Source organism: Bombus vosnesenskii, unplaced genomic scaffold (genome assembly GCF_011952255.1).
Source record: "Bombus vosnesenskii isolate JDL3184/JDL3185 unplaced genomic scaffold, Bvos_JDL3184-5_v1.1 scf7180000013431, whole genome shotgun sequence".
Lineage (NCBI taxonomy): Eukaryota > Metazoa > Arthropoda > Insecta > Hymenoptera > Apidae > Bombus > Bombus vosnesenskii.
This window is the reverse complement of record NW_022883046.1, coordinates 597,608-605,512: the sequence shown is the minus strand read 5'-3', so window position 1 is coordinate 605,512 and position 7,905 is coordinate 597,608. Positions and strand designations below refer to the sequence as shown.

Below are 7,905 nucleotides of genomic sequence, written 5' to 3'. Positions count from 1 at the left end.
CGTTTTCATGGTTAAATTACGTTAAAGTAAAAAATGAGTGTGTTAAATTTACAAAATTTTACGATTCTAAGTTTCCTAAATAAATCGTCGCCTGTTTTTTTAAATGAATAATTAATTACTCCTTTTCATGCGAATAAGAATTAACCGCCGCCTTTGAGAACAGGCTTTGTGGATAAGCTAGTCGACTTCTCGCCACGTAAGATGGCAGTAGTATCTCGCTCGTGGTTGGAGAATTTGAACGCACAAGCGCAGTGACCGGCATACTCGAGTGAAGTGTTGTTGCAAGTGCTTGGGATCCGTATTCCGACAAATTTCTTCAGGATATTTCGCTGCTAACGGTAAGTGAAAACATTTCTACAATTTCTGGCGTGTCTTATTTGCCGATAAATAAGTTTTTGCCCGTTGATTCGCTTTACTTTGACCTTGAATCAAAAGTTTGGTACACGGCGTGACGCCGGGTGACGCCGGTTCGATGAAAACGTATTTCGTAGCACGTGGATTGTAGTGTTCTCTGAAAGAACGTATCAGAGTTTATTCTATCGAGTTTTAAAACATCGTACATATATATCTTTGTGAATTTTTTACTTTCGGCATCGGCGCGATTTCAGAACGCGGTATAAAATGTTTTCTCGTTGACAGGCTGCGTCAAGTTCCTGTCTTTTGCACGAATTACGCGACATTTGATGTTACCGAAATTTCCGAATTCGTTTAGTTATTGCAGACCGATAGAACAAATACAAACCGACATGTCCGACTAATATTAAATGCCCAAGATGGATATTAACTGAAATAGATATTCACGTTACTATGTTATGCATCCCCTCAACTTTCTTGCCGTGGCTTGCTCTTGCTCGTTCGACGACATTACGATATCGTACACATTTCTCTCGTAAACTCGTACGAAACATGTATCGTGTCAAAACAAAAGATTTTACAGAACGCGACACTGCGTCATAGGCTCAAACTCGTCTGTTATTTTATTATATATTATAGTTAATATTTGTATTGTTCTTTAGCATTCTTAATACATATGTACAATCTACGACAGGAAGATGCTCGATTCAAGGTTAGGTAGGTCAACGAAAAGAGAGTTACAGGCCTGTCGTTGAACGAAAAGATAGAACATTTTTCCTCGAGCCAGCTAAACATCATTGAATTAAGTTCACATCAGTAAGATCGTGATATATGGTGCGTCTCGAAATATCTAAACGTTCCCCGCCCCCTTTCGTGATCCCACCCTATACAGTGTTAATAAGAACCAGTGCGTCCATTTCTTTTTTCACCGGTACATACGTCGAATTATTCGCGGAGCAGGAGATTCGCTCTAGATAACGGCATAGTAAGTTAAAAGGCCGGTAGTGTTTATACGAATGCGATAGACTGTAAAGTGGACGGTGCAATATCGCGATGCTCGCCAGATGGAAAGTCTCTGTTATCAATCGTTGGGTCTCGACTTGTTAGACGATTTTCGATTCGGTCTCTACGGTTTTGAAAGTATCCGCCTTCAATGACCGATGGGTGCGTGCTCGTGCGATCGCGCGTGTGTTCTCTCCCCTTGATATGATACGGAGATTTATCTTTGCGCGACAAAGAAATCAATGACGGAGCCGATAAACTCTCTCCGCCCGTTGCGCTCCTACGAACTCCTCTGGCTCTCTTTTATCTGATTCATATGCACGGCTGTACATGTGCAATCGTGTAGTCAATTCTGAGCACGGACCGCGAGTTCCGGTTCCTATTCGAGTGGTATCCTCTCCTATCCCCTGGCGTATACCTTCTTTTTCCTCGACGACGACTTTCGTGTCGGCGAGCTGGGGTACTCCTCGACTACGGAATCGTACGACGAGGAAAAAATCCGAAATAACGATAAAGCTATCAAATTATGATACAATGTGAATTCCCTGCCTTCTTATTTGTCTTATGGATATATTCGTTAAACTTGACTATTTATATTTAACACACAATGGCTATGACTATCGTATATTATATTACGTTGCTCGATTTATTCTTTCATGAAGTGAAATAAAGTTTCAAATGAAAACAGATATTCGGTTAGAATATAATTTTTACTTGTTGCTGATTTAACTATAATCAGTCATGAGTGTGTGACTCGGTATACGGGCACGGGTTAAATACCATTCTGATTACGCATTAAACGATGGTCCGATTAAACGGTAGTATTTCCTTCGTCCGTGGTAATTGGGTACGTACATTCTTCTTTAACTGGGAACGATCGCGATCAGAGAAACGCAGCGCAGACGATGAAATAAAATTTCATATTCCGGAGCGGTCAAGCATGAATAGTCGCGATTTTCTCGTCACTTTACGACGAACGAGAGTCGGTTCGGAGATTATGGTTTTACGTGGAACGGGAAGCTGGCTCGCGTCGAATTCTTGCGATTGTTGCTCGCAGCGAGTTCGGTCTTTGTTCGATTGGACGTATAGAGCGCCGGTTATCGACCCGGTTTCGATACGGTTTGTCGCTCCTTTTTAATAATTCAGCGCGATCGAGGCGAAATCTCGCTTAACGGGATTTAGAGTAAACCGTAAAAAAGCTCGTGGAAACGTCACGGCATTGACTTTCTTTGTTCCGCTAGCGTAAACCTCGGTTTCCAGTCTTACGTTTCGAGAGTCGCGTTCATAGCTGACGAGCAGAGGCGTAGCGAGGACTGCGTAGCGAAATATGTAATCAGAAGAAAAGAAAACGGTGACCAGGAAAAGTCGGACTCATCGTACACGAGTAATTTGTTACACGCCCGGTAAATTTGCTAAAAGTTAACGCTATTCGGTAGAACGGTGTAATTAAGTATCAGATACGTGTCAAACACAGCTCTCGAATGACTCATTAACGTTCAAGTTAACTGAGTCGCCTTCTTTTATACCGGTTGTACGGCCGTATTATTGATCACGAAACGATCGTATCTCGAGCAGTAATTCTCAACCATTGTTACGCGATAAACACTATTCAATTCTAGTTTCTTTTGTCTCGCGTTATCGTTGATAGTAGTTACCGCAATCTCTACAACTTGATGATTGTTTCCCTTTCTTCGTTCTTATTAAATAACCAGTCGTTTGTCGTGTCTCGTTATCGTCTTTCGAACGAAACTGTTTCGAATCGTTGGAACAGCGGTTCGATTTTGGCGCGATTACGCGATACAGGTATTCCAATTTCCTGCAAAACGGTGCACGAGAGACAGTGGTTCTCACGGAGCTCGATTGCGGCAATTAGGTCGAATGGAAAGCGTGATGAAGGGCCATAAATGCGTGAGAACCGTCCGTTTAAGGCGCGAGAACTGGTTCTGAGTTGATCGCGGGCATCTTCTTCCCAAGGCCCTCTTCTCGATATTAAACACGGCGGAGATGTTACGAGCTCCTTCGACTGCCTGAAATTAAACGTCGGGGACAAGGAGCCCCGAGGACTGCCTTTTCTCGAACCTCCCTTCGTCCATTTCAATCCTCCACCACCATCACCTCCTCCTCCTACTTCTCGAAAGCCCCCTCTACCCATTCTCCGTTCACCTTCTTTTTCTTCATTTGCTTTGTTTCTTCGTCGTCTTCTTCCTCTTCTCCTTCTTCGGCTGCCTACCTGGCGAACGTTACGAAACGTTTCGATCGTTTTAGATTCGAGTTGGAATTTCAACGTGCAAGAAAAAAGAAAAGGAAGAGATTCAACCATGCGCGATGAGCAGCGACTGAACTCGCGAAACAATCGCCTAACTATTTTTCGACTCTATTCGACTTCTCGCTCCATTTGTCTTTTGTCTACGATTCTCGTTTCCCCCCCGCCTCGTCCAGATTGCTCGACGAAATTGCTCGAAATTCTTTTGTTCGATGAACGATTCAGACCGGTATTTTAGTTTAATAGTGCATTCTCGAAACGACACTTCGCCTACGTATCAAGAACTTGTCGAACGGGCACGAGGCATCGACGATCTTCTAGAGGCAGAACGAAAAGGTAGAGAGGGCGGCGTGTATCGGTTGGGCATCACGTGCACCCGGAGTGATTCTCTTCCAAGCCATGGCTCCGTTGTCAAGTGGACAATATCTTCTCATGTTTCAACAATGTTACCGTTGCCGAACAAAACGACGCGCTCCGATGTTTCTTCTTGCGTGTCTCCATCGTGTTCGCCAACATACTGTGCTTCCATGGCTGTCGAGATATCGCGTTATAATAATTTATTGCGTCACTCGCATCAACAAAAATTTAGCGTTCAAAACTGACGCTTGCTAAAAGAATATAAAATTATTCCTCGAAGAATTTTCTTACTTCTGTCCTTTCTAAAAAGGAAATTATTACAAAATAACTTTCCCTCCGTCTATCGTAAAATTGTAAATCGGGTGTCAGACGCTTTCGAGAAATCGATCGATTCCCCAAACTGCTACATTTCATTTAGTCGACGATGCGATAAGTGCTCGTTTGCTGGGTCCTTTAATCGTCCTTGTCGTTCGGTAGCCAGCGTCGAGTAGATTGGATCATGGCAAAGCCTTAATGGAAAAAGAGGGTTGACGAGAAGAGCATTGATTTAGCGTTAAGAAGCTGATATCCCTCCCCTAACGGGCGATACAGCCGTCGCTTGTTGTTATCTAACACTTACGGTCGTAATACTTTTGTCTTTCTCATAGATTGTTCGATAGATAGACAGATACATAGAGTGATTGACGATTTTCATCATGTTCACGTTCGATTCGATGACCTATCGTCGATGCGTGATATTTCGAGACAAGCGTTACTTCTGGAAAACTCGAAACAATCTTCTCACGAACACGACAGCCAGGATGACATTGTACGATTCTTTGCTCGTCAACGATGTTTCGCCGTGACGTTCTTCACTGTAAGACGATTCCTCCTCCGATTGTTGGCCCGATGGTTGAGGAGAAAGAGCTGTCCTTTCGATGCTCGTCCACGATGATTTCCGTTAGGAGAAACATTTTCCATGGAGATTTTCGGTTCGATTGGACACATAGATTAACACCGGGCGTACACTTCCATGTGCGTCATGAGCGCGCTTTTATTCTTTGCAAAGCAGGGAAAGCAAGGGATAGATGGATGACTGTATAGTATACACGAGGGCTTCCAATGGCTGTAGGAGCAACAGAGCGAGAGAGAGCGGGGAAGGAGGGAGTATGGGGGTTATGGGGGCACGTTCACACAAAACGGCCACCATAGACCCTGGCAGCTGTTCGCCATCCGTGCCCTACTCTCTACGTTGTTCTCTCCCCCGCATTCTTAGTTCGGCTTAGCCTCGCCCTTTCTCTCCCTTCTCTCTCCCTTCTCTCTCCCTCGATGCTGAACGTACAAAAGCTTCCTAGCTTCCGTACCGTCACTTCGCTCCTTCTGCTTTTTTTCCCCTGTGCCCTCGCTTTGTCTCCTCTCGAGAATTTAGAGTCAGAATTCGTTTCCGACCATCATCTCCTCCTCTCCATCACTCCTCCACAGCTCCCGCCACTTCAAAATCGTACGTCACATGCAATTGCGATTCTGTCCCTTTACGCGGATCGCACGTGTTACGTCTATCTTTACCTGTGTGTAAAGATTGTGATTTGTCAGCAGAAGTAACTGGAGACCGAAGATCAGAGCAGAAACGACTCGACGACACGTTCTGAAAGGATGGTCACGTTTATTGCATAATCCGAACATGTGGTCGAAACATATAGACGCTGGTCGTATTTGCCTTGCCGAACATAAATCTTGTTCGGATGCCTAGCCTTGACGAGGTAGATCCACAACAGCCACAGCATGCTTCATGCCTTCCTGTTACGTATCTCAGGGATTCCGATGATCGACGGAATCGTTTCACCGGAGCGTCCTCCTTCGAGTAAACAGCAATGGAACGTGGTACATCGTATTGGTATAGCATAATAGGAGGATAGAGCGTTTCTTTTTATATCGACTTTTTTGTCTAGTCAAGTCCACGGAGAAACGAGAGTGGATGCGCGCATCACCCTTTCTCTTGCTTCTGTATGCAGCTTCCATTCTGGTTTTGTGAACCGTAATACACGAAATATCTCAACGAACGCAAAGCGAACTTCGCGTTTCTTGTGAGCGTGGTATTGTCGTTGACTGTGGTGGTGGTGGTGGTCGTGTTAGCCGGGTAATATCACTGTTTACTCGAACGATAGACGGGCAGAAGAGGCCACCGCGCCGAGAGCGGGTGTGCGAGCGCGTCTTTGTGTACGCGACGCTTGAAAAGCCGCCTTGAAGAGCCAACACAGTAGCTACATAATGGATTAAGCCACGTCCTCGTTGACGAGCCACGAACCGACAGGAAAATCCGTGATAATGTGGTTACGAGAACCATTCTCCCTCTGGTCTCGCCTCCTCTTTTCATTTCGACGTATCAGCCAACGACCATGGAACCACTGAGAAAAAAAGATTACCAGATCAGCGTGCGTTAAGGAAAAGATTGTCCAAATGTCCGTATTCTTAAGCTCTCGTTGTATCTCGCTCCGGACGTCCTATTTTCGACGATTCCGCGAGGATTTGGCGTTCCGATAATGGAACCGGTATGGACCGAGTTAAAATTTGTTTATTATCGTGCGTATGAAATTCTTTGGAATCGTGGGAAAAGAAGGATGTCGTGGTAAAAATATTTACGCGGCCGAAAATATCGCGATTGCGGCTTATCCGTTGGAATCGCTGCGAAGGTAGAGCAACGATCCCATCGAGAACAAAGAGAACGCGGCCGTTGATTCGTGCAATTGTTCGTTTTAATTCCAAGTTCTAAAAACGATGGAAGTGATAGCGGCAATTGGCAGCGTCCCGCGGAATCGCGCGCCGCTTTCGCCGAACCGACAATGCCATAACTACGACGAGTCTCCGATCCGGTCCCTTTTTGCTTCTAATTAATTACAGTTAATTACGTTAATTGGTCCAACTAATGCGATCGCACCGTTCTACGGCGTCGCATTCCTCGTCTTACGTCGTTACTCGTTATGGCTCGTGCCTCATGCAGATAGATGTTTTCTGCATTCGTTCCGCGTATTATCGTTAACATGGTAGTATTTGTATTGTAACGCTGACGAGGACGATGTATCGTATTCCAATGATGGCCATCGAGGGGTTGCGATGGCCTTGCATTCGCGTACGTTTCGTTCCGAGGCGGCGTGCTATGCCATTAGGCAGGAAAATGTAGTTACAGCTTCGAATTTCATGGATTGAAGTAGTGGGGTCGATAGTAAAGCGACCGTTATTCGTAGGCGAAGCACCGTTGTTCCAGCGAAACCCTTATTTGTTTTCCATGGATGCACCGAAACGACACGTGTTTCTGTATTATTCGGTTGCGCTAGGGTTCGGAATGGGCCATGGGCCTGGCCGGATGGACTCTCGACCGCCTAAAGTATCCAAAAACGGGAACGAATCGTCGGACTGATGGCCTAAAATCAATGGCTATCTAATAATTGAAGAATTGAATAATGGCGGAGCGTAGCCGCGTAAATATCGAATCTCAGTATCGCATCGTGTCTGCCTTGCTCGCGTCGTGACTAACGCTACCTCGAGCACGTTATAAATCATTTCGCGTACGGTCTCGTTCGATTATTTTCCTCCTCGATCTCGCTTCCCTTCCACTTTCTTTCTCCACACCGCGATATCGTCGTCCGCTTCTCTTTTTTCCAGCGACCGCGATTTTTCAGATGCGTCCGTTCCACTCGATTCGCGTGATTAATTTACTTAAGAGGAACTTTTTGCGGCCTACGCGGGAGCGACTGCGCTCCGTCGATTGTCCTGCAAAATTAATCTGTCTCGTAATAAACGAGTCTGTAAAAATCGACTCTCGTACATCAGTTACGAAATTCGAATATCGATACTCAGGATCGTCGAAACACTTCCTTCGTTAAGCGATCGATGCATATACGCTGTACGCAGCTGTACAAACACATACGGCTGAATTCGGTAGCCGTTCGTGT

At 45.2% G+C, this 7,905-nt stretch overlaps 1 protein-coding gene across 3 annotated transcripts in view; it reads left to right on the top strand.

The window, feature by feature from the left end:
• Positions 1–211: 211 nt before the first annotated feature.
• The window catches only part of LOC117238021 (A-kinase anchor protein 200-like), a 61,624-nt gene continuing 53,930 nt past the window's right edge, over positions 212–7,905 (top strand). The window contains exon 1 of one of the 3 annotated variants that reach the window (XM_033502542.1): positions 212–338. The gene's annotated coding sequence lies outside the window, so the exon portion shown is untranslated. The remainder of the gene's footprint in view (positions 339–7,905) is intronic. The other 2 variants (XM_033502540.1, XM_033502541.1) reach the window with 2 other exon arrangements.